A 26,635-nucleotide genomic window follows, 5' to 3' on the forward strand; every position below is an offset into this window, starting at 1 on the left:
CAAAACTTGATAAGAATAACTGTTCATTGTCTTTACGCTGACTTTGACTTGAAAAATAAACAAATTCACACTAACAAACCAATAACCAATATGAAGCTAAGTGCTAATTGTTTTACAGTACTTGACCTGTACAAGATACGCCATTGTTTGGTTGTCCAATTTTAACTTCCATTTACCCTACATATCTTCAAACGTTTTTATCATAAGTTATGTATGCACTGTGCTTTTTTCTCCTTTATTTGGTTTGAGTAAATACATTCATTCAGAACTAACATTTTCACCACTGAAAAAATAACTTTGAAATACAAGTACTTAATACAATGAAAATGTATTAAACATCTGAAAAGCAATAATCTCACAATCACAGCTTTTATTAAATGTCAATAAAAATAATGCACATGGCTAAAATGTGAGTTATTAATATTAGATGCACATAAGAGATACTGTGTAGAGACTAAAAAATGTTATTCTGTAAAACAAAAAATAACTGCTAATAGTGACCATGAAGAGTAAGGTAAGAAACACTGATTTTTGTTTCACTTTGTCTTTCAGTCATGTACAGAAATAGAACTACTTGTATGAATTACTTTCATTTATTCCTCACATTCAGACAACTACAAAGACTACAAAGTTTAAGAAAATTTAAATGAATGATTTAATATGTAATTAGCTTTATAACTTTAAATTATTAAAGGATGCCTAAAGTTTTAAAACAATTTAAAAATAAACAAATATTTTATACCAACTTTGTTGTCAAACATTTAAAACACAAGCTTTCATCAAGTTGTTTTGCAACTTTCAAAAACAGACAGTGGTAACTATTATTTTGATAGCACAACTTAGTCATTGTCACAGAAGCCTAAATGATACTCAAGTCTAACTATAAATTAGTTACTATTTATGTTTATACTGTTATAATTACTGTTGTTAGCATTACTAGAAACTAATTACTAATTCACTTACATATTATACTTTGAATGGTAATATTCTGTTTTCTTCAGGAAAGTAACAAAAGGAAGACAGTATGTACTGTAGTTCCAAGATTTGCTCTGGATCTTCTTATTGCAAAGGTTAGTATGTTATCCATTTGTCCAGAATCACCATCATGAGGGGTTACATTTAAATATCTGTTTCAGTGGTTTCAAGTGAGGTAGTCAGTGATTTATTTGCAAGATTGATTAAGCATTTTGTCAGTTAGGTGGATACAGATGATTTCTTAAATAATTTTCTCAGGTATGGTTTATATCTCACTATTTTAATATTATTCACCACTGGCATAAGCTGATGCAGAAAGTATAACATCTTATCAGTGCTTCAGATAAAATGACTACCAGTGTAATTCCCAACCAAAAATTAGCCATTTACAGCCTTAAGAAAATAGGCAAGTTATTGAACTGACATGGAAGAAAAATATGATTGTTTTCACTTTAACATTAGTATAGTAATTAATGATCACATCCTTGTAGCTTTCCACAGTTCTGTACAAGATATCTGCAGTTCATATTGTAGAGATACACAAATAAGTGCTCTCTAATTGCTAGAAGTTCATACTGGTGTGCTCATTAATGATTTAGTTTTGTGTAAAAAATATAAAAAATAAAAAGTTGTAATATTACTTGTGTTTATTATGACTACATCTGGTGATTGGATTTGTTAAATTAATCCTATAAAAATGTCACATTTTTCAAATAGTAAAATAATTCATCATTAGTTAAACTGCTTTTAATCAGAAGTTACTACTGCATTTTATAACAAAAAAATTAAAATTACTCACACTGATATAATTCTGAGTGATTACTCTTTGCAAAAAAAAATTATCTAGAGCATGTCTTATGTGTGAATTATATTCCTGAATCCTAACTTTTGTTAGTCCTTCTGCCTCTCCAATGTACAGAAATCTATATTCTTAACAGATGTTGCTAATGGTAATTTTACCATAAAGGTGTTTTGATGTGTTCTATGATCACAGTTTTATTTCTGAGTACTGCTAAGACTTTACACTGTTTGTATATCTTATTTATGCTTTCATAAATCTCTCATATAAAGAAATATGGTTGTGTGAGCATATAATTTTCTTGAAATTACATAGATTAAAATAGTTGATTCAAGTTCTAATGAAAAAGATTCTGCACATGTGAATACCATACCAGCCTCTCTAACACAAAAACAGAAAAAGTGGAATCAAATCCCAGTATTGATATCACTTATCCTTCTAAAACTTTTCCTCAAAATAACTACAGATTAGCAGTTGAATGTAGGATTTAAACTATGTTGCAAAAACAATAAAAAATAAACTATTAATAAGACTTAGGTGACTGTACAGGCTTCTAAGTATGACAGTTAATATAACTTTATTGATTTATCTCACTGTAATGTCAAACAGTTTAACTTTCGTTCGAAAGTAATACTAATCCATTCTAAACTTTGTGTACAGACATCACAAACTTTTAACATTATTCTACACCAAATTCTTAAGCAAAATGACATTTAAGCAATTATAAATAATTTGCAAACAAATAATTCAGTATTGTTTTCACTACAAGCGATTCTAAAATGGTTTCAAGTACTTATAAAAATATAAAAAATAGCTTTCTTAAACTACATGAGGAACAAGAAACCTATAGATTAATAATTCATATTATATTCATTGGGAAAATCATTCTCAAAGAAGTGAATAGTTTACTAACTGTTTTTTGCAATGGACTAAGCACACAAATGTTTTAAACAATGTATTTCTTTGTTTTATATACAAACCTGTTTAAACTAAGACTTATTTATTTCATTTAGTAATTCAATATCTAATGATTAGTTTTTCTAACAAGTGTTTACAATTATTTTAAGAGTGAAAACTGTGACAAATTTCTTTAACTCTGTAAGAGTCATACATATGCTGCATGTGTAAGTCAACTGTTGTAAATTGATGTCACCTTACTCAAACCTTCTCTATTTTTCTCACTTCCTCAAGTGAAAATTGTTGCATTATAGCACATCTTTATTTATAGAGTTATAAGCCTCAGTTGAAAATTTGTAAATATAAGCCACCAAGTGAGAGATAATTAAACAGATCTGGACTTAGTGATTGACAGTTTAGCTCTGAAAGGCAATATATAAAGAATGTGATAAAAAGTTATGTCATAAAAGATTAAGTAAAACTGAACAATTGCTAGCTTAATCATAACAAGCAATATTTAAAAAGTGAGTTTCACAGCAGTATTGTAGAAATGGAGAAAAAAAAAGAGAATAATGTGTCTTGTCCAAGTGTTCTAAAGTAACTAAATCCACCTGTGTGAATTTTGATGAAAAGAACAAATATTTGAAGTTCTGCATAAAACTGTGGTCACTCATGGAATAACATAAGTAAATTTATCACCAATATATTGTGATAAATCAGAGAGAAAAAATAATCTGTCTTATCAACTTGGTTCAAAAGTAACTGATTTGGTATGTGTGGACTTTTGGCAAGAAAATAGAATTATTTCATTTTAGATACAAAAGCAATGATCAATAGTGTAAAGAATTTTTGTACATAATTTTGATTTGTTTTAAATATGTTATTTTAATATAAGTGGATTGCATGTTGTCCATTTATTGCCAACATGTCAGATACCTACTGTAGGTGAATCCCAACCAACTTGTATAAAATCACTAACATCCTTTTCCTAAGAATTAATAAGGTATATTACTCAAATATTATCAAAACTATGTTTCAATACAAAACGTATGAAAACATTAAGACAAAGGATCACTAAATTATCTAAACCAGGAAATGTAAATTGCTCCAAATTTTTTAAACTATCTCACCTTGACCACTACAGTTACTATCTGGAGGCATGGCTAATCCTCCCTGTCTTCCTGAAGAATTCCATTGATTTCCAGCATTACCATTACTATTTACACTCCAGTTAGATGCTGCAGCACTTCCAGATGGAGTAAGACCCCATGTTGAATTTCCATTACTCAAAGAGTTTTCTCCTCCCCCCCCAAAAGCCCAAGGCGGATCGGAGGTACACGTTTTTGTTTGATTTTCTGCTGATTTTTGCCCTCTTCATAATTATTATTTTCAAAGGATGGGTCACACCCCCCAACTGCTCCTATTAGTTCTTCGTAACACTCGAATATTTCACTAGTATTCTGAAAGATGTAGGAATTTTGAGTTGTACTAAATGTAGAATCATTTCCGCAACTAACAATTTTATTATTTTGATTACTTATAATGTCCAAATGTGAAAAATCGGCATTTGGAATGTGCGACCCAACGAATGAGCTTGACATATCATCTGTTGTTCCCTCCCACTTTGAGTAAAGGGAGCTATGAACACTGCACAATTTTGTTTTATCTTTTATGAGGTCATTTTCATTGAAGTTGTTCAAAACTATATTTCTGGCCATTGAGAAATACTTTTTCATTTTAGCTACATCCAGCAGTGTTCCAGTGGAATGGTTGTCAATGTTTTTTTTTAACAAGACATTGTGTATCTGAGCCAGTACCAATTTCTGGAAGTGAACTTTCCAACAATAGACAACTTATATCTTTTAAACGATTTAAAGCTTGTTGCATATTTTGGCATGGTACAGGCTGTAATGTACTTGATGAATAAATTTGAGAATTGCAATATAACTCAGAAAATTTGGCCCCTGAGGGGTTTTTTGTAGTTGCAGTGAGACTGCTGCCCTGAGTTCCACCCTCCCCACAGTCTAATTTGGGAGATTGTGCACTCTGACTATTGCTGCACATGTGTGTGCCTTCCTCATACTGGGTGCTTCTGACTTCCGTAGAAGAACTTGAACAGTGACTGGCTCGATTAGAATTTTTCCGAGGTATTTCATCCTCAAAATGAGCATTGTAATCATAAAAGTTTCTTTCGATGGAAGTTGAAAAGTTTATTGTACCCTGTACACCAGGAAAGTTTGAGCTAGTTATCACAGATCCAGAGGTGGAGATGGGGGGATAAATCCCTAGACCCTGAATAAAAACAGTATGGCTGTCTCCTGAAGACTGTTCAAAGTTTGTATTAAAATGGTTCAATATATCACTTCCATTAGCCTCACCATGAGAAGTTAGCGCTCCATCTAACACAGAAAAAAAAAATCTAAATGCCAAATACTTTTATAGTTTCTTACAAAAGCAAACGTAAAGATCATTCTACAAGAAAATAATATGTGATCTCCAAAATCTTACCATAAATATAACAATATACATAACAGTTTAAAACCAGTTTTTACAAAAAAAGCTTAATAAGATCTTAAGTTTATACTGAGGTTTATTACACTTCATAAGAATAATGTTCCAGGTCATGTGATGCCTGTAAAAATTTCTCCATCATTCTTCTTCTTCTTTGATAATATCACTACAATGGTGGACTACCACCACTTCACACCTTAATTTTTAATGTAACAAGTTTCTGCAAAAATCAATATCAGACAAGACATTAACAAACATGTCAACATAAAAACCCTCACTGTTCATTCAGGCTGTCTACCAATATCAGACTAAAGCATTAGATCTACCGTGGATGCATCAGGAATCTTGACAAATATAGGATTACCAAAACTTGCTGCATTCTAATTTCTTCAAGCACCTTTCTAATGAAAGCAACCACTTATTTTGCAGTGGTATCTCAGCAAAGAGAAAAGATTGGAGGTTCATATTTTATATTCTAAATTGTCAATATTATATAAATTTCTAATTCATAAGAAACTATACACCTTACATTTGGACATCACCTACATCTAATTTAAACAAAAGTTGCATTTAACACGCCACATGATAAACAAAACTTTATATTTAGGACTTTTTGATATTTACTTTTAAATTAAGAGAGTAACTAATGTATAATACTAAAATTTGAATTATGATCTACAATTTGATAATAGAATTATCAGTATACATTAATAAAATAGTAGATCACTAAACTTTTTAATACAAGTCTACAAAGATGGTGATATGCCCTTTAACCCATGACCCAAGAAAAACTCACAGTGAGAGGGTTAATGTCGGCCTGCTTAAGCAGAAACAGCGGAATAAGTCTTTCATCAAACCACTAGGAGCACTAAAGCTAGTCAGATCTCTAACAATGGAGTTTGGGCTGAGTGGGTCATCATAGCAATTTTGAAACTATGTTTTTTTCTTTGTTGTTTGAGTGCAGCTATGCCAATGACATTTATGAAAAAAAGAGGAAAAGGTATATCGCCTGGTGCCAGAGTGCGGTGCAGCCGCACCTGACTAGGGGGTCCGGGGGCATGCTCCCCCGTGAAATTTTAAAAAAATGGATGCTATTTGGTGTGATTTGGTGCAATCTGGGACATAATTTCATGTTTTTTGACATTGCAATGTTGGAAAAGTACACAATATATATCATATAAAATAACAAAAGGAAATTAAAAGACTAAATCAAACTAATAAAACTATAACTTTCATTTACAGTTTTTCGCAGATTGATTTATTCTTTTAATTTGCATTCATTTTTTAGAAGATATATCAAAATATCTAAAATTAACAAATAAAATAAAAAGTAAATAAATGAAATTTAAGATTGTCTATTTGCTATTTATTCAGTTTAATTTTTTTCTAAATCAAAATATATTAGTAATATGAGTTAATAAAGCCAAAATAACTCAGTAAATATTTCAAATACAAATCATTTCATTATTATCCTTTTTGTCATCAATAACATCATCATCATCAACTACTGGTATGCTGCCAATTAAATGTTTTACAGTCATTGCCAATAACTACTTCTCTGCTGCATATATTCCATACAATTTTCAAATCACATAAAATAACTCTTTTGACTAATCATGACTACCTACAGTTCAAATTGTTCATCTATGCAATCTTGTCATTATACTACTGGTACCTTAATGTCAGAGAATTTTCCATTCTTTCACAAATTGACAATACAAACTAAAACAGCATATGAAGGAAAGCTATGGTATTGCTTAAAAATTCAACTACTGATATGGTTCAATATTAAACTACTGATATCAGTGATATGCCTCAGAAATTAAATTTTGTACAGTCACTGACATCAACAACTACTGCTCTGCTGCATGTATTCCATTAAAATTTCAAATTACTTAAAATTACTCCACATGACTACCTACAGTAAAACTTGTTCATCTATACAATCTTGTCAGTAAATTACTGGTACCTCAATATCAGTATATTTTTCATTCTTTCACAATACAAACTGAAACAGCAAATCAAGGAAAGCTTTGACATTGCTTCAAAATAAAATTAATGATATGCTTTAAAATAAACCATTGGCACTGTATGCTGCAGATAATAATAAAACTTTTTCAGTCACTGATATCAACTTCTGCTCTGCTGCATAAATTACAGTCAAATTTCAAATCACTTAATTTCCTTTAATCAATCTTGGCTACTTTCCTCTTTTTCGAGACAAGGGTTTCCAGTGCTCTCATCCGAGCTTTTTTTCTCTTCTTCTCTGAATGGGCAGCTCTCTGTGCCTCTGCGGCTTTCTGGGCTTTTTCTTTAGCCAAGGTGGCTGGGCCAGATTTCACAGAACCATAGGCCTCAAGCCTTTCTGCCCTTTTCTTCTGATTCTCCCTCAGCTTTGAGGTATACTTTGAAGCTGCTGAACTAATGTCCTTACACATTCTCTTGTCTACAGGATCAAAATGAACATCTTTCCTTTTAAACATTTCAATCGCTGTTGTTTCTTTGGAGTGTAGAGAATATTTTATCGTCCGGTATGCACACGATACCAGACCACAAGACCTGCAATGAGACGAAACGAGACTGCCTCCAAGATGGTGGTCAGATTTTTTTTTTTTCTGCAATAAACATTGAAAAAATACGAATTCTCCTCAAAAACCACCTACCCAGCCCCCAAATCGCTCATATTTTCTCCTCGAATTTACACAAATCTCGTGGGTGATCGTTGGCCGTTTGAAAACTGCGGAAATCCGCGTTTCAGCAGAAAAATGGCACGCACGTGAGTGAACAAAGAAAACAAAAAATACAGTTTTTATAAAGAGTTTCCAAAATGGAACAGCTCCAGGTCCTCATGATACCATACTGAGAACTTTGAAATTACCTTTCTCAAACAAACAATAATTAAAAATAAGTGATCTATTTCAAATAAAAAATGTCCAGAGAACATGTAAACTGCTCAAATAAAAATTCTGCTCAATTAAGAACAATCAGATATCTGTGGAAAATAAGCATATCCTGCTGATTGTATTTGATACTTCATAGAAAGGGATATTTATTGCTATGCCTAATATATTTGGTAAATATATAAAAATAATCTGTAGAAGGAATTTAGACTTGAAAAACTTTCAAACATCAAAGAAAATTTGAGGTCCTAAAAGACAACATTGGGTGTTGAAATATACAGGTTTATATATATCAGATAGTCTCAGTAGTCTGACACATCTAGGCACTAGCCCCACTGATGTTATCAAATAGGCAAATAAGTAGGTGGAAATTGCTGCTTTAGAATTTTTTTGAATTATTATACCAAAAATGTATCATACTTCCTGGTGTATTATTGGTTTGTGGATACATACAGATTCATAATATATCATAACCAATACTTTGAATGATCAGTTTTATCAGGAATTCGATAGGGTGTCACTTTTGTTTTGGTGTGTGAACTATTTGTAATTCTTGTAAATCCCTGCTCTTATATGCCAGGGTACTTAAAATATTTGTTTACAGTTGTTTTTCTTTTCTTCAATTCTGAAATTAATTATTTTCACCAAGTACCAGTAGTTTCAAATATTCATTTATACCACCTATTTTTACACACTCGTAACTACTTCACTTTGATTGTATGTTTTTAAATTATTTAATGATATTAATATTTTGCCATACCTCTTACACAATTATACACAAAATTTATTGTGAGTACAGTAAGCTAAACACTACTTCTAATAAATAAAATTTTGCATCACACCAGAATTTTAGAAATGAGACTTAAAACATTGTGTGAAAAAAAAAGACTGTATGACAATCATTTAGTCAAAGCAACTATTAAATAATACAAAAGCCCACTAGATGCCATAATAATACTTAAGAATTGCAGAGCATTCCATGGCTTTTTCTTAATCCTTTCAGAAACAGACTTAGTTGCTTTTATTATTCTTTAAGTTTCTCTGTGTAGCCTTTCAGTGTTACATTATTAAGCAGGTTACATTTAAGAAATAAAATTAAATAATTCTACAGTGGTACAAAACGTTTTACTGTGGATATGAGTTCAACTATGTTGATAGATATACCACTCACCTTCTCTATTAGAACCATTTTCTTCTATAGGCTGTTCCATGACATATGTTTCCCCACAGACTTCAAATAAATTAGGACCTTTTAACAACCTACTGTTGTTTTTTTCTTCAGAGCTTTATTCATTGACTAAGCTAAACCTGTATGAAAACAATATACCAATATATTGATGAAACAGTTTCTTTACTTGAAACAAGTTCATAAAATTATATAAATTTGTATAAATAATGTAAGAAAGTGAGTTATGAAATTATACCAGATTCACTTCTTCAGGTTTCCTGAAAGTGTTTTCTTCCAAGAGTAAATAAAACCAACAGTAACAGCAACAAATATTTTTTATTTCTTGCTAGTGATTTATGGCAAGCATTGTTTTTACTGAGGTCATGGCAGCAAAACTGCAACATCAAGCATCCCTTATTTCATATAATTTTAGTGTCCACTGACTGATTGACACAGAATGCAAATAGTGTATGATGGTTTGAGTGGTTTGAAACAGGTGAACCCTCCCAGGCAGCCTTTGCATCCCTCTCAGGGCAAATAATTAAGAATGAACAGATAACATATATAGATTAACTGTGCTTAATAACAGAGACAGTAGCACCAAAGTGATGAAGGAAATCTACCATTATTTCAGTATTAAAATACAAACACATTACTTTGGTATTTGTAGAAGGCAGGCCTTACAGAGGTGAACTGGAAATTACATATATATAATAAAGATAGAGAAGCTATAGAAGTATTATAAAAAATATTAACTTTGTATGTGCTCACCATGAGAAATGAACAGTGCATATATGTGGGTGGGAAAGTAAACCAGTGAATTCAAGTGATGTAAAAGACAGAAGAAGGAATAAAGTACGTAGTAAAAGAGCAAAACAGGAACTAAAACATCTACAAAACAAATATCCAGGATTTTAAATATATCAAGCGAAATAAGCATCGTCCAACATCAAAGAACAGAGCAAAAAAAATCAGCATGTGTATGTGTGTATTTATCAATATCAAAAGACCTTAAATACTTTGAGTAATAAAGCTCAGTATTAAATAGAATGTTACATAGCTTTGGTTAAGTTATACATATATTCATAAAATGTCAGCATGTAGTTGACAGAATTATGCACAGTTAAGTGCAAAGCTCAACATGATTTCAAAAAGCTCCATACACCAACAACTCTTCTTAATTTCACATTCAAACTGATTTTAAGTCATTCTTGATGACGAGAAACCCACTTGAAATAAAAATGTATCTCAGAACGGCTGGTATGCACATTAACATTTTTACTGATAAGGAGAGAGCAACGTTTTGACCTTCCTCGGTGATGTAGAAAGGTTGAAACGTTGTTCTCTCTTATCTATAAGTGTTAATACCCATACCAGCCATTCTGAGAAACATTTTGATTTTAAATCAGTCAAAAATTAGCTACCACTGCCAAAAAATGGAATTAATTAAAAAATTAATCAAATTAACTTTCTAGAATATAGGTAGGACATTCAAGAGAAAAACTTAAGTTGTTGCCAATAAACTTCTCACTGTTACGTATTATAAGCAGGCTTAAATTTAAGAAATAAAAGGGTTTCATATTTTTATGTGCACCAAACTATGCTGTGTGTACAGCAAAAGTTACAAAAGTATGGCAACTAATTAAATCTTTAATGTGTGTTGTATGCCAAATTAAATTAGAATGTAAAGGGCTAGTGTTTACTAGAATTGCAGCTACAAACTTATTTGATGTTTATATAATTATACTGTACTAGCAGAAATGCCACCTTAATAGGCTGTTGTTTGTACTAGTAATTACTAATTGCAGTATTCATATATAGTTGAAAAAACATTTACTAAAAAAGAATTCTTTTCTGGAAAGCACTGCACAGGAAATGTGTGTGGATTATGGTTTTTGATCATACACAGCTCATTAAATCAAAATGATTCAAACATACAGAGCTCAAAATTTTCATAAATTGTACTGACAAGGTATTAAAAGTTGTGCCATTTACTGAAAGTCACCATTTTCCTAAACTGAAAATGTATCTCCATTAATACTTCTGCTGACACTACAGCAATAATTTGACACTGAGAAGATGGAAAGGCCAATGCAGGCATGATCCACACAGAAAGCATCTGTACAGAACAGAAGAGTAGTAAAATAAAAATGGTACAAAAGTAAAGTGAACCAAACTTTATCCACAATAGGTATGCTCTTCACCTAGAACTTAGTTCCTACATTAAATGTGATATAGAACATGAGTAATCATCAGTATAGGCCAACCCCAACCTTGTAGTAGAGGTTTCACCACTCAGGGTTAAAATTAAGAGGTCAATATACCTAAATCCACATTGGTGGCTAGAGCTATTGGGCCACAGAGTTATATACATACACACTTTTGACTGGATATCAACCTGTAGTAATAAAATGGCAAGTTTCACACTACTGGAATCATGAAAGAAATTAAGCAACACCTAAGTGGACAAACATTCTCCTTCACCTGAAAAATCCAAAAGGTAATACCCTGAGCTCAGAATGATGGTACTGTATATGTCATACTCAACCAAAGGAACAGAATTTATCTGGTCTGAAATTTCGAATTTTCATCGTCCCTAGAATTGTGGAGAGGAAGTAGAACATGTGCTCAATCAAGGGCCTAGGATGGGACCACTTAAGAGTTTAGAATTATGAAGATATAATGGATCACCTTCCATGAACAATATATGAAACTGACACTGATCAAAGAGAAGGGCCATATATACCCCAATCGGACAGCTTCATATCAAATTTGAACTAGAATTATGAGTGCACTCCCATGGAGACTGATGACACTCCTACTAACATATGGGAAGAAACATTAAAGGACCTTAGTAAGAAGACACCAGTTTTGCCCTTTTCTCCAATAGTGGAAAAACACACTCAAACACTCTGGAAGAAAAAGCTCTATCTGCCACCCCAGCAACTGAAAACTAGAGGTGGAAAGGATTTCTGGTCTCAACTTATAGTGTCTTGGAGGTAAAACATGTTAGGAAGTCCTAAAAACAGTGCCTGGAAACTGTGCAGTATATGAACCAAGTTCCTTTCAATTTTAAAAGCAAACCAATCCTGATTTATTCAACCTGAAGATTTTCAGGGATAAGCAAGATCCCCTTTAGCTTTACTCAAGATTGTTCATAAGTGATGGTCCATAATACAGTAAAATCATCCAGTAGGTGTCTAGATGGTCTTATGGAACACACCATTTTGACAGAGCATGTTGCAACCTACAGTAATTATAATGAAAGTGGTTGCTAGTGTGGAATTGTATTCATCCCAAAGAATGAGATTTAAGAAGCTCATCCTAAAATTGCCAAAGGGAACATTGATAGGCTTCAGACAAAAGTTGGATTTAAAATAAATACCTCAGGACAATCATGAGAGTAAGACAAATCCAAGAAAACTAATCTGTTTAAAGTGATCACAGGTTCCAATCTAGATCCTCACAGGTCCAAAAAGGGATCTATCCATTGTAAATCTAAATATGTCTCCTCCTGGTGGTGATAAGCCAACATATGCTGATCTGATAAATGTGGGAATAAAGCAAAGGTATTTATTCCATTGTGTAACTGAGTGGCAAATCTCCCAGCTTGAACAGCAATATCAGGAGGAAGAGGAAAAACCAAGTAGTCACTTGCCATCTTCTCTGCTAACAAGGAGAAAATTAAATGCACAAGGAGAGACCCCTGCCAAAACCTCACAAACCCAAGTAATTTACTAAAGAAAAGGGGCTGGAGGTGCCTGATCAAAACAATCCTCAGTTAAGGCTGACCTAGTAAAAGAAGGAGCCAGAAGAAGTGAGTCTAAATTCTTGCCAGTCATTCCTCTGAAAGTGACCCTGTTCCCTGGCTGTTGACAAACACCAGATAACAGAGGTGGAAGGACATGGTTGACTTTTGTAGTAGAAACAGTAACTTCGGCTTTCATAACCACTGGTAGGGTGTTTTGATTTTTATTATTAATTTACAAAAAAAAAAAAAAAAAAAAGAGGATAACCATAAAAATGCCAATCACATTCAAAATCACAACACTCCTGTTGATAGAAACCCATACTGAAGCCTTTTCCAAGAAAAAAATGATTACATTATTGAAATAAGATGCTTATGTGCAGTATCAATACAAAGGGCACACTGAAGTTGGAGAAATTTGCATATTAGAATTTGCCTAAGGCATTTGAGTAGAGTAAGAAAAACTGGAGCAAGCATTTTCAATACTTAGATGGACTAAGAGTAGAAACCCCGGCAATTGAGAAATAGCTAGTGTCAGCAGATAATGTTTTGGAAATTAAAAATAACAAAAAATTTCAGTTTCTCATTATTACATTAAAAAAAAGTCACATTAATAAAAATATGATCAAACCCTCACATACAGTTCTAGTAAAAATCGTGTTCTTATTTTGGGGAAGAGTACTTTTAAGGTTTTGTTCTTTACAAAGAAATAGTTGTTGCACATACATCAGTTACTTTTCTAATTATCCGAATCCTTGAATACCCACAATTCAAATTTTTTAAAAGTTTTTCACTTGTGATGTCATTCAATAGATGAGGCAAGAGTTCTGGCTATATACGTACACAGTGACATACATGTTATATCCATTACAGTGAGATAACATGAGAACAAACTACATCCATTGATACTCATTTTCTGGCTTCAATTCAACAATTAAAATATACAATTTAATATTTTTTCATAAAAGTTCAATAACACTTAAGATAAATTATAATTTAAAGCTATGACAATACATTTTACTACCATAACTAGTACTGAATGAGTACAAACTATGTTATGTTTGGTACATTAAATTCAAGGTGCAATAAATGTGCAATTTATTAGAATTTTGTAGGTCTCAAGAGAATGTTATGTTTATAAATGAACTCAATTCTAAATTAAATCAAAATGCACCATTCAAGGATTAAGTTAAAACACAACATTCATATCAATGAAAAAATTCTGAATTTATTAAGATTTAAGCAGCTCATATTTCATGATGTGTAAAAAAGGCTTTACACATTTTATTCAAGAATTATTAATAAAACAAAAAAACTAGGTTTTTGTCTCATATACACATTTTGGTGAAGAAACCACCAACAAACAAATTAGAAATTCCAACAACATATTTTTCATAACATCTCAGGACATAACATTATGAAAAGATCACTGTGACAGATCAGATCTCACTTGTACAAGTTTCCACTAATTCAACATCTAGTACTTTTAAATTACAAATAAATCAAATACCTAAAAATATATAATTAATTCCTATAATGGTTTGTTTGTTTCTTTTTTAAATCTTGCACAGAGCTACATGAGAACTATCTGCACTAGCCATCCATAATTTAGTACTGTAAGACTAACAGGAAGGCAGCTAGTCATCACCACCCACCACCAACTCTTGGGCTACTCTTTTACCAATGAATAGTGGGACTGACCTTCACATTATAATGCTCCCACGGCTGAAAGGGCGAGCATGAGGATCACAAGTTCGAATCCCCAGATTACGAGTCAAGCGCTTTAACCATTTGGCTATGTCGGGCCATTCTATGGTGCAACATCTTTTTGAAGTTCCTAATGTAAATAAAAAACCTGTCAAACATTTGCTCCTTGACAAATCCTTGTTTACAAAAAATTCAGTACATTAATTTTCCCTTACTGTAGTTTTGTAATTAAAATGAGTAACAGAAACTGCAGAAAAAAAATTAATAAAATGTAATTTTCAAATTACTAATTGTAAGCAAACTATATAAGAAACTTCATGAATGTTAATAACATCAAATTTTAATTGTACCACCTCTAATATGCAATACTGCAAGATACACAAGTACACTGTGGAAAGCAATTACTTTTAAATTTTAGTATAAATCAGTCACCTGTTTTGGGGATATTTTGAATGTAGATGTTCCAACATACCATAATAAGTTACTATGTGTGTCTGTGTGAGTTGGTAAATCAATTCTGGAAGTAAAAACTCAACAGGATTATCTTTTTTTTAACTTGTTCTTAACAACATATTTATTAAACGTGAACTGTTATTTTGAATCTTGAAGAAAAAACTGACCACACTTAACTACTTGTAATTTTACTGTTAAGTTTGTTGCGCACAGCAACTAGTACCCACATAGACTTTTACTAAAAGCTCTCTCCTCGTTACGCTAGCAAACATGGACGGAGGATACTTACTGCGCAGCTGCAAACTTCTATACACCTGACTTTTCAGTTAGCAACCGTTTATAGATTAAAAAAAATATGAAAATAATACATTGACTGGACAGCATCTCTTCATATTCTGATTTGTTGTGACTGATACCACTGAGCGATAATTTATGTGTCAACTTTCAATAACGATTAGCATAAGTTTTGAAGAGAATGATCAATTCAGTTAACCACATAAAATTAAAGACGCAAGTATTTTGTGATAAACACACAAATATCAAAATCCTTTAACAAAGGAAATCGGCCAGCAATATTCGTGGAAGACACAAAACTACTATAGATCTATCTTAATGAATCCTGCTAGTCACTAACGAACCATTATACGAAATTCGCTAAGCAACGCCAGGCAATAAAACTTCCTAAAAGCGTCTCTCCTGCTGACGTTGCAACTGCATCATCACGTGTTCAGCTACGCCTTTCTCGAAGTAAGGTTGAAACAAGCTAGTCGTAAGAGCTTTCAGATGTTTTGTAGCTGACAAAATTGCTTCGTTCGTACCTCAAATTGTGTCTATGAGAAACACTAAATTAAACCAAAATCGTAAAAAGAATGTGCATGACTTAAGTATTTTTAAGTCTTTAGCAAAATAACTAATTTCTACAACGTGATTATTCTTTTAATAAACGTTCGTAGAACATAAACTATTTAAAGCTTGAAATCACTAAATCGTTAGTATGAAAACATGGCAGCACAGATAGCCCTCGCGTAACTTTGCGCGAAATTCAAAACAAAAAGAAAACATGAAAGGATTGTGTGTGTGTGTGAACAAACTGGTCTTTTAGTCAACCTCTAGGTATGATTATTTATTCATTAACAAAAAATGTTTTTTTGGTGCATCTTAGAATATATAATTACTATTATATCTAAAAATTTGTCGTTTTTATATTTATATCACAACCTTTCGTAATTGGCATTTTAAGACAAAATTATATTGCTGTTTTACCTTTTATATTCACACTGTCATAACTACAAATGTAAATGGCGTATAAAATAATCGTATTACTAATGAACTATACTTGTCATAAGCCGGAAATATTAGGCTGATTATTTTAAATTGCAATATTTATATTGTCCATAAAGAGTGAATAAATAGTGTTAAAAATATAATAGACCTAATACTAAAATTATAAGTTAACATTCTTCGCCAGGTTAGAAAAAGTGTTAACATCATAGCAGAAGTTTTCACCATAATCATACTACGATAAAAATGCTTTGAAATAACATTACAAAGCATGATGTAGAGCAGGTTGAACGATCCGCATTTTACCAAACCCCAGCAGAACGATAAAATGACTAGCATCCATCCTCACACCGTCAAAAACACAACAAAGAAACATCTTTTGAACGTTACATTAAACAACAAAATATGTAATTACTTCCAAGTCTAAATGCTATAGCAACTACTTACAAAAATGTTTAAAACTAATGGAAATTGAGATATGTATTTATAAATACTACATATACACACACACACAGAGAGAGAGAGAGGGACGTTCACGATCACTGATAAAAATAACAAGGACGAGCACCTAAGGATTACAACTTCCTTCTTCCACCACACGTTGTTCAATATTTAAGACGATAGATACGGGCTATTTGCTCCGCAGTGCAAGTTCTACTTCAGGAGGCTTTTGTATACCGAGGTCAATGTCTCTCTCTCTCCCCCCCTTTCGAGGCTTTCCAAAGTCCAACAACTCATGCATAGGCGACAACTTTTGAAAGCCCATTTAAACAGTCTTATATATATACATTTGGCGGTATAGCATTGAATTATCGTTCAAACTTAAATCGTTTGCGATGGAACTGGCTTGTTGACTTCAACTTGTGTCTGAATGTTTTGCCATATCTCATTAGCATCAAACAAAGATGGTATTTCTTCGCGATACAGTGTTGTTACGCACGTTAGCCTGATATTAATTACGCCGAATTCGTCTCGACATCTCGACTTTTCGGTAATCTAACTTACTACTTTACGTGCAACCTGCAACCAACATTAAGTATCTTTGAATAAAAAAAACGAACTTGTACGATATGCCCCATGCTCCTTTAATATATTGTGTTATATGAAGGACAATAATAATTTGTCCCAACTTTTCGAGTACTTAAAGAGACGCGATCGTTATCGTATGACAACAAACGTCCACTTGGCAGATATTGAAATATTGCTCGAACATCTTCCGACATTTGGTTTCCCTTCAGATATGTGCTTTAGATGCTTGTAAGCATGACTCTTGTGTCTTCTTTTTAACATAATTTCATGTCAATCATCACGTTGTGTTACTTTCGATGACAAGCCGTTTCTTTACTATTTTTTTCCGTTTATTTTGTGGTAGTCTGGTTTCCACTAATGGAATCACGCATTCCTTTGCTTTACTGCTACAAATCAACATTACAGATTTCTCTTTCTTCCAAACTTTGAAATTTGGTGCCTTACACGCTTTTTGCATCGGACAGTTTTAATATGTAACTATCCACAAATAGTTCACTTTAAGACATCATATGCACCCGCAAATTACTGCAGTTTAACTGAATTGTTTTTATTAACATTGTTGCCTCAGGTAATGGGGATGGCAGATGTATTGCATCTCAAAATATAGGATTATTCACGGGCTATGGTAACAATACGATCTTTAAAATGTAACAATTTGCTTATATTACCAGATGTTATTATTTATTCCACATAAATCTCAAAAAATAATCTTGGGTTTTGGATTAAAAAAAAATCGTCTGTACGCACAAACCACATCAAATCTCTCATTTAAAATTAATACATCTTTCTAACATTAAAGTCACTCGATACATGCACGTCTAGCAATTTGCTTAATCTAGTTCATCAAAGTATCTTAATGACTTCAGCTAACTGCAGAACAGTATCGTTACTTCTCATTTATCGTTAAAGCGTGCAAGATTTCCCTTGCACGAATTTCCGTACGCTCAACAGTTGTTCACTCCTCGTCATCCGATTTATATAAACAATTAAAAACAACGTATAGGCCTACACATGCTTTAAGAACAAGCACCGCTGTTTTTAATCAATAGACCCTTTAAGTCAATTTATAAATCACATACTTGAAACTAGATTACATTCAAAGCAAAGTGTTACTTATTCCACAAGACTGCAGATGTTTGTCTTGTAACAAGTTCCGTAAGTTTTATCAGCCTTAGGCCAGTAATTTGCACTGCATGTCACACGACTGTTAATTTATAAGCTTATCATCCTTTATGGGAACACTACAATGTTTAAAGCGCATTTTCTCCATGACTGTCAACATGTTCTGTTGAATAAGCAAGGTGTACTGCTTTAGTTATCGAAGATCTTAATACTTCCAGTGTGTGGAACATTGCCAAATTAAATACTTATTTCTCTATTGATAAAAAACATACAAAAATGCCACCTCTCACCCAGTACTTCTTTTTGTTATAAGGAATATCTTGAAATCATGATAACCATGTATTTTGTGTATCATCTTCAATTAATTTAAAGTTTCATGTATTTATATTTTACTTTCCTACAGGGAAACAGTACCTCAAAACATACCTTGCCATAATAAACTGTGCATATGATTATAACGAAGTAATGCCACATCAATAGAAACTGAACTCATAACAGTTTTCATGTTAAAATGTATGGTGGAGTAAACATGTCATATTTCAGAGATTACGCATAATAAAATGTGCTGAAGATACTATCCAAATTAGATTGGGTAAATATAGTTGTCAAAAGACGACAGAAATGTTAACATTGCAAATTATCTGAAAATCCCAGTGAAATAAAAAGTATGGTGGGACCAGTAGCACAAATTATTTGGATTAATCATTTGAATCCAGTATAAAAGTCTAAAAATTTAACATGTAAATTAAAATTTAAAAAGCTATATTACCTTCCAAACAACAAATTTTAACACGCACTTAAAATTATCTCATGTCTAAAACTAGATATCGGATATTCGCTTGTACGATTTTAAGTCTCTATGCGTAATAACAGGTTTAAAATATTCAGACTAAAGATATACGATAACAAAATCCATAATTTGATTCTGCATATTAAAACTTGTATCAATAAGCTAAATATTTCTTCTTTTTAAAAACCGTTTATAAGCTTGTAAATCAGTTAAAATACATTAATATTACTAATCGTACTAACGATTGCTGATGCAATCCTTTATGATGTTTTGTGTGTAGATAAAAAAAAAACGTTTTTTTCCGAGACATAAAACTGCTGTTTAACAGCTGACAATGCCATTTTCCACTACACTTCTTGTATCCATCTAAACTGGTTATTGAATACCCATTTAAAACTTTGAACTTGTGAATTAAAAACATACCAGTTATTGATACCATTAGTTTTATACAACCAACCTACGTTTCTAATTTTTAAAAAGATGAAATTTTAGTGCTTACCTCCCAACAATCTATTTTTTGATGTAGAAGCTTACATATTTCACCAATGTACAGCACTTATACATCACTGTACGTAAAACTATCCTGAACATTAATTTCCAGTATACATATAAATTCCAAGTGTACAACTCATGTAAAATTTTACGTCCCGTTTGGTTGCACAAAAACATACCTTTCCTACAAGTTCTCAGTAGCTCCTGAACAGTGCGCGGTTGGTTGACTGAGCGTATCAGTAACCATACAGCTAACACCTCTACTGCTTTTTTTTTTGTAAGAAGACCAAAAATAGAGCTAGCTACGAGGGTAAAATGCCAGACTGTCTTGTTATATTGAGGTACTAGCAGTTCTAGCAGGCTGCTATGGCGATGAGGAATTAAAATGAAAGGGTAGTTAAAAGGTTGGAAGGGTGTGAAAAAGTATACTTGAAAATACTGAATCTTTTTCAAGCAAAGCTTCGCTTGAAACTTTTTCAACACATACACTGGTGCAGATATACATCTGACAGATAACTAATTTTCTGATATGAATAACATTTTACTAGTATTTATGTCAGCACCTACGAAAAACCGGTACTACAAAAACAATAATGTATTGCTAACTTTCGAAGTGACTGTACTTTCAACTTTGGTGTATTTATAATACATTTTATAACAAATGCTAATATCTATATGGAATTATCAAAAGTATTCATAATGTAACGAATGACTTGTATATAAACATGAAGACAGTCATACGTAACTGCCAAGTGTAAACATACATGCGTATTTTCGCTCAAAATAGAGACCTTCTCTAATCTGAAGTTAATATTAACTGTTACAAACTATTATTAAATCTCATAGCAAACCTATTCTTTACAAAATCTGCATATTCTATTGTTCACGTCAAAACAGAAAACATACCACAAAATGTAAGTATTAATTCCGAACACCGATTATGACGTACAGTTAGAAGCCATACACAACAAGCAAAAAACAATTTGGCTGGTAAATAATACTTTTAAGAAGAAATAATGTTATTTTAATATTCCTTATAGTTTTTGTTAAATACGAAGAAAGACTGTAAAGAAAATTATAAGAAGCAAAACAACACTTTTATTACGCGATGACATCCTCTTTGTTGGTAGGTGCTATTACTATTCTCTAGCAGAAATGCTATCTTAAGAACTATTGGTCCATTAATAAAGTTCTATTATGTTCACAGCATGCGGTAAGTTAAAGACTAAAAGTGGTTGTCTTATATTCAAGTATACTTGTATTATGAAGTACTACATATTCCAAATAAGTAAATAATTAAAAGCAAGTAAAGTTAGGTCTATGTGTCCTGAAGATGGTGATAATTTTGTTGGCCTTGGAAAGTTGTAATTTATGAAAAAAACATTTATAAAATGAAAGCTGAAAAATGCAGTTAAGAGCTATATCATCTGTCATCAGGAGAACAAGGTTGATGCTACATTATGTTGGACTTTGGTCACTCACAGTATTAATGAAAACAACAAAAATTACTAGAAATGTAACAGTGTAATACTTGTAAGTAGCACTTTATTTTAGAGTCTGCAAACATGTATGAATGTACCTACATAACAAATTTAATAAACTTACTGAGTTCTGTAGGCTACCTTAAGCAAATAATATTTAACTAAACAAGATTAATAAAATTGTTTATTTGAAAAAGGAGGGATAGAAATTAAAACAGTACAGAAACAAGTTGAATCAAAACACAAAGGTTATATTTTCAAGCCAACAAACAGGGACTCTAAAAAAAAAAGTAAACAAATTAGACTGGAAATAGTGTATACCTCATTTTCTTAAGCTAGAAATCCTTATTTTGACTTAATCCACTAATTTGAAAAGTAATGTAGACATGGAGTCAAAATAGGGATGTGTAATTTAAGAAAATAATCCAATGAAATACACCTTACACAGGAAAAGAAAGGTGTGAACAAAAAGTAGAGTATGTAATTTAAAGGAATGAAATCAAAACTGGTGACCAAACTCATAGCTACACTTACAGTATTGGTAAATATTTTACAGCAACTCATTCATTACTTAGTCAGGTCACATTTTTTGTTCAACTTGGAGCATAACAGTAAGTAAAACTAGCCATATGCAATGGAGATAAAATACTGTATACATACTCATGATTTCAGCTATGTGTAAGAAACAGTAGAAAGAATCACCACCATCATTTAAATCGGAAAATCTACTATAGTAATTATCTAATATTAAAATCTTGCTGAAATATAGTCATGAAAACCCCTACAAAGACAGCAAACGTACGATATGCAACAAAACAATCATGGCAGTTTTCAACTAACATCCTACAGAAATAAGATTTTCTGATGTCAGAAAGTGAAGGACCTACAGATATTTAAGGAGGTAAAATAAAGTTTAAACTACTCTCTCAGATTTTGCAAATTCCAATGTGATCCTTTTTTAATTACAGCAATGAGCAAATTATATCTAAAATAAAACACAACCAACATTTATGTGCATATAACATTTTACCAGTAAAAAAAAAAGCTTTTTCAAATAAAACAAAAGTGATAATTAGTAAACCCAAACCAAAATAAAGTTGTATATGATTTGGCTTTGACAAATCAGAAGATGCGTGCATTTTCATAATCACTTTTACATCTTTTTATTATAAGCCCAGCACAAAGTATTTTTTAAAAATCAATAAATACAAATGTTTCACTTAATTGATATACATAAGGCCAGCAAAAAAAAAAATTGGCCTCAAATTTTACAATGTTCCCATTGACTTTCAAGACCTGTAAACATTTGCATAAAACATACTGATATTTCAAATTTTCCCTGTAATTTTACCTAATTAACATCGATTTATGCTGTGATCTGATTAAGTGCAATAAAAACTCTGTAACATACTTTAGATTATTCAATGTGATGGTTGATAGTGATAAAATTGTAATAAATATCACCAGATAAAATATTTGTAAAAAAGCAACAAAAAAACTATCTAAAATAAGGTTCTTTAAAATATACAAAAAGTATTTCCTACTTAAAATATATTAAAAGAGGACGTGTATTTTTTATATATATATATATATGGCAAAATTCCTAAATTTAGAACCCAATTTCTCTGCAAAAATGCAGTATAGGAGGGAAAAAGTTTCCAGATTCAGGACAAACATGTGCCAATGAAATATTATTTCAAGCATTTTTAGAAGTGATAGTTGCTAAAGCATATGTGTAAGTTTTAATGTATGTCCTCTTTGTTTTCTGAGTTATCTTTTCAGTCACAGAGCAATTTTTTTTATCATTTTAAAGCTTATTTTAAATGAACCACTAGTATTTATGTCCATAAATTATTTACAGTTTAATCATTGCTTGAATTTCACTTTTACTTCCACATGCTAACTGCAAATTATTTCTCTACCATTATTTTGGATGTCATTTTCATGTTAAATAATGTGAAACATAAAACAGCCTAAATTGTTGATACAATTTCAAAGTGCTCAAATTATTGATATTTACTTGGACACTAAATGAAATATGAACAATTAATATACACTATACTAGTTTATAATGAAATATGAACTGACAAGATTTTAAGCTACCATAAAGATATTACAGATAATTTCATAAACACAAGTACAATAATAATGGCTACAAAGCATGTCATACATGTTCTAAAACTGCACATAAAATATTCTGTTTACATTAGTAACATTACAGTAATAAACTTGGTGATTGCTGATACTGAAGGTAATTTGAGTCTTCTGAGAGTATAGAATATATATGTTACTCTATGGATGTATGATATTTCATACCAACTTACAAGAAAACTAATAAGAAAACAATTAAATGTTTCAAATCAACTTTGTTCAAATTTTTTGAAATGGAGTAATCATTCACTCTAAATTACATACTTTTGATACTAAATAGCTAAAAAAACATTTCCAGATCAATTTTAGAAAAATATGAAATGTTTAATTAAAATTTTTTTAAAGTATAAAAACAGATATTTAAATACATGTAGTATGAAAAGCCATACGTTATTCGAATTAAGTGTAAATTTATAACAATTATTTTAAATACATATTTCCAGAAATCTTGTGTCTACTAAACAAAAATAATTTATGCAAGACAGTTCATGTCAAATTACAGAAATATAAATAAACAGGTTTACACACATACACACAATTTTTTTCATACTTGAATAAAAAATGATTCTGCTGTGGAAAAAAAACTATAAATGATATTTCACTTTAATAAAAAAAAACATTATAAATCACTCCTTACACGTATCTTCTCCACAGACAGTTCAGGCTCTAAATTTTATATTCTTTTTATTTAGTGTTAATTTATTTTCAATATTGATATATCACAGTTTTTACAATACTTTTCTAACAGATACCAACTTCAGAAAATTCAGTATCTCATTTTAACACATAAAAATTAGAATATAAAGATGTAGTATATACTGAAAGAAAAATGAATAGTACTCATACAGATTTATTTTTCATTGCCTTACTCTATAGCAGCAGTTAAGAGTATAAATGGGTTATATTTAAAAAAAAAAAAAAAACTATCATTAAGCAGCTTTTCAATTCCAATATAACAAGGATAAATGTGTTTATGAAGTATTGTGGAAACATTTACATTACTATAATATTAAAAATACTTCTATCATTACAACTTTAGTTATTTAATTAACTTTATCAGCATGGGCTCAGTTCCTGGGGCCAACTACATCCATTTTGCACTTCTTACAGTTTTCATGCTCTAACATTTAAATTAGTAAGAGTACATTCACGTAATTTGGCAGATTATCAAACACATTACAAGGCTATTGTATGCCAAATCACTTTTTCTTAAATTTAGTCTTGAATTTTTTAAGCAATATTTTTCTCATGCTTTTTTTTCAATTTCAATGTTGTCTAACCAACATCCAAAGTCATTTTCATTTTTAGATTTAAAAAAAAAGTTTTGCATCAGAATGTTTTTCGAATTTCCCATGCAAAATGTTTACAATGGCCAGATAGTTAAAATCTTTCTGAAGAAAAAAAATATTTTATCAGTTATTTTCACTAATGAATCTCTATAGATATGTAGTTGATTTGATCATCCTTTCTACCACCATAAAATAATTACAAAATAAATATTAATTGTGCACTTTTTATTTTACAATGACTAAAGATCATAACAAAAAATATGAATAGCTTAAATATTATACATTCATATATATTTATTACTTTTATTATATAGATCTTTCAGCCATTCCTGGCTAGCAATATAGAAGCTACAATAGTGCAGCACATGTTCATTCATGTTACAGTATCCAATTATATAAAACCAACCTTTTGTCTTTACACAGTGACCTATCTTAGCCATGTTTTAGTGAACTAATATTTTGAAAAATACAGTCACATTTCTATTATACAATATATTTGTATATAGATTATTATGATTTACAAACACCTTCTTAAACTTATTTTTCCAAAAACAAAAAATAGAAAAAAGAAATAAGGCAAACTATTATCTCTTCTAGTTAAAACCTTTACATTTGTTGCTGCTTGTCTTAGCCTGCTAAGCCTCAAGAAATATTGCATGTGGAGGATGTGAAGCAAAATAATTTTATTTAGGTTTTATACATACATTGGAAATAACCAAGACATCATAAATAGTTATATTAATACTGTAGTATTCCACTATAATTTACCAAGTTCAATAACTAAGCCGTATTTGAGTTTCAAACGATATGAAATTTCAAAGAGGCTAAAGGTTCAATTTACCATTACAAAGTTTTGTCTTGAATGAAAGAGATGATGCCCTCATATTTGAGAATGGCTGAGAAAGCCACTAGTGGGACATTTTAAGTTTCTGATTGGTTATTCACATGTCATATATAGAAGTAAGGGTATAAGAAACCATGTTCTAAAACAAAGAAGTGAGTGGGGCATCTGAGTTAGGTTTAGTACATGACTGAGGTTATTATTTATATTCTACATTTCTCAATATAAATAATGTCAACTTTTAATTCACACAAAACTAGAAACTTTGTGCTTTGCCATCACAAACATCTAATTTGAAGCAGAACTGCATTCAGTATTATGTGACACAAAAATATCAATGTTTTTTTATTATGTACTTTTAAATAATATATAATACCAAAATCTGAATTAGTTTTTACAGTTTGATACCAACATAAATTCATAAAATAGTAGTTCAGTAAGATTTTGAATGCAAGTAAACAAGTAAACCCATGATCTGTCTGGAAAGGTTTAATTAGATAATTCATTACTCAAACCATAAAAAAATATTTAGACCATAATTTATTACTTAACAAACATCCAAAGTTAATTTTGAATGAGAAAAAAAACAATAAAAATGTTTAATTTTAATGTAAACTTTCCTTTTAAAATTCTTTATTGAATAACAACTACTCAGTTAATGATTTCACATACTTTGTGGTGTTCACATTTGGGTAAACCTCAGTAACAAAGCAATTAATAATAACCTTAATAAAAGCTCATTTCAGAGCATAAAAGCATTTGGAAAAAATGGAACTATTAGATACATGTATACACACTAATAAATATCACAAAACTTAATCCTTTATTAAATACTGATTATTCAATAATAACATACAAAATAATATGAATATCACTTGTAAACAACTGGTCATTCAAAAAAACATCTAGTTTTAATACAAATGCAATTTCAATGAAATTATTCAAATTTTTATAATATCCTGATAATTAGTGTAACCAGTGGCAAAGTAACTTTTTTTTTA

The 26,635-nt window shown here is 31.0% G+C and overlaps 1 pseudogene across 1 annotated transcript in view; it reads right to left on the reverse strand.

Annotated features, from left to right (window-relative positions):
* The window catches only part of LOC143232862 (protein Gawky-like), a 67,869-nt pseudogene extending 51,992 nt beyond the window's left edge, over positions 1-15,877 (reverse strand). The window contains exons 1-4 of the transcript XR_013017835.1: positions 15,448-15,877; positions 14,700-14,835; positions 9,254-9,390; positions 3,802-4,131 (exon numbers count right to left, since the gene is read on the reverse strand). The product of XR_013017835.1 is annotated as a protein Gawky-like (transcript). The remainder of the gene's footprint in view (positions 1-3,801; positions 4,132-9,253; positions 9,391-14,699; positions 14,836-15,447) is intronic.
* Between the last annotated feature and the right edge of the window lie 10,758 nt (positions 15,878-26,635).

This window comes from Tachypleus tridentatus, chromosome 11, assembly GCF_004210375.1.
Source record: "Tachypleus tridentatus isolate NWPU-2018 chromosome 11, ASM421037v1, whole genome shotgun sequence".
In the NCBI taxonomy this organism is placed as follows: Eukaryota; Metazoa; Arthropoda; class Merostomata; order Xiphosura; family Limulidae; genus Tachypleus; species Tachypleus tridentatus.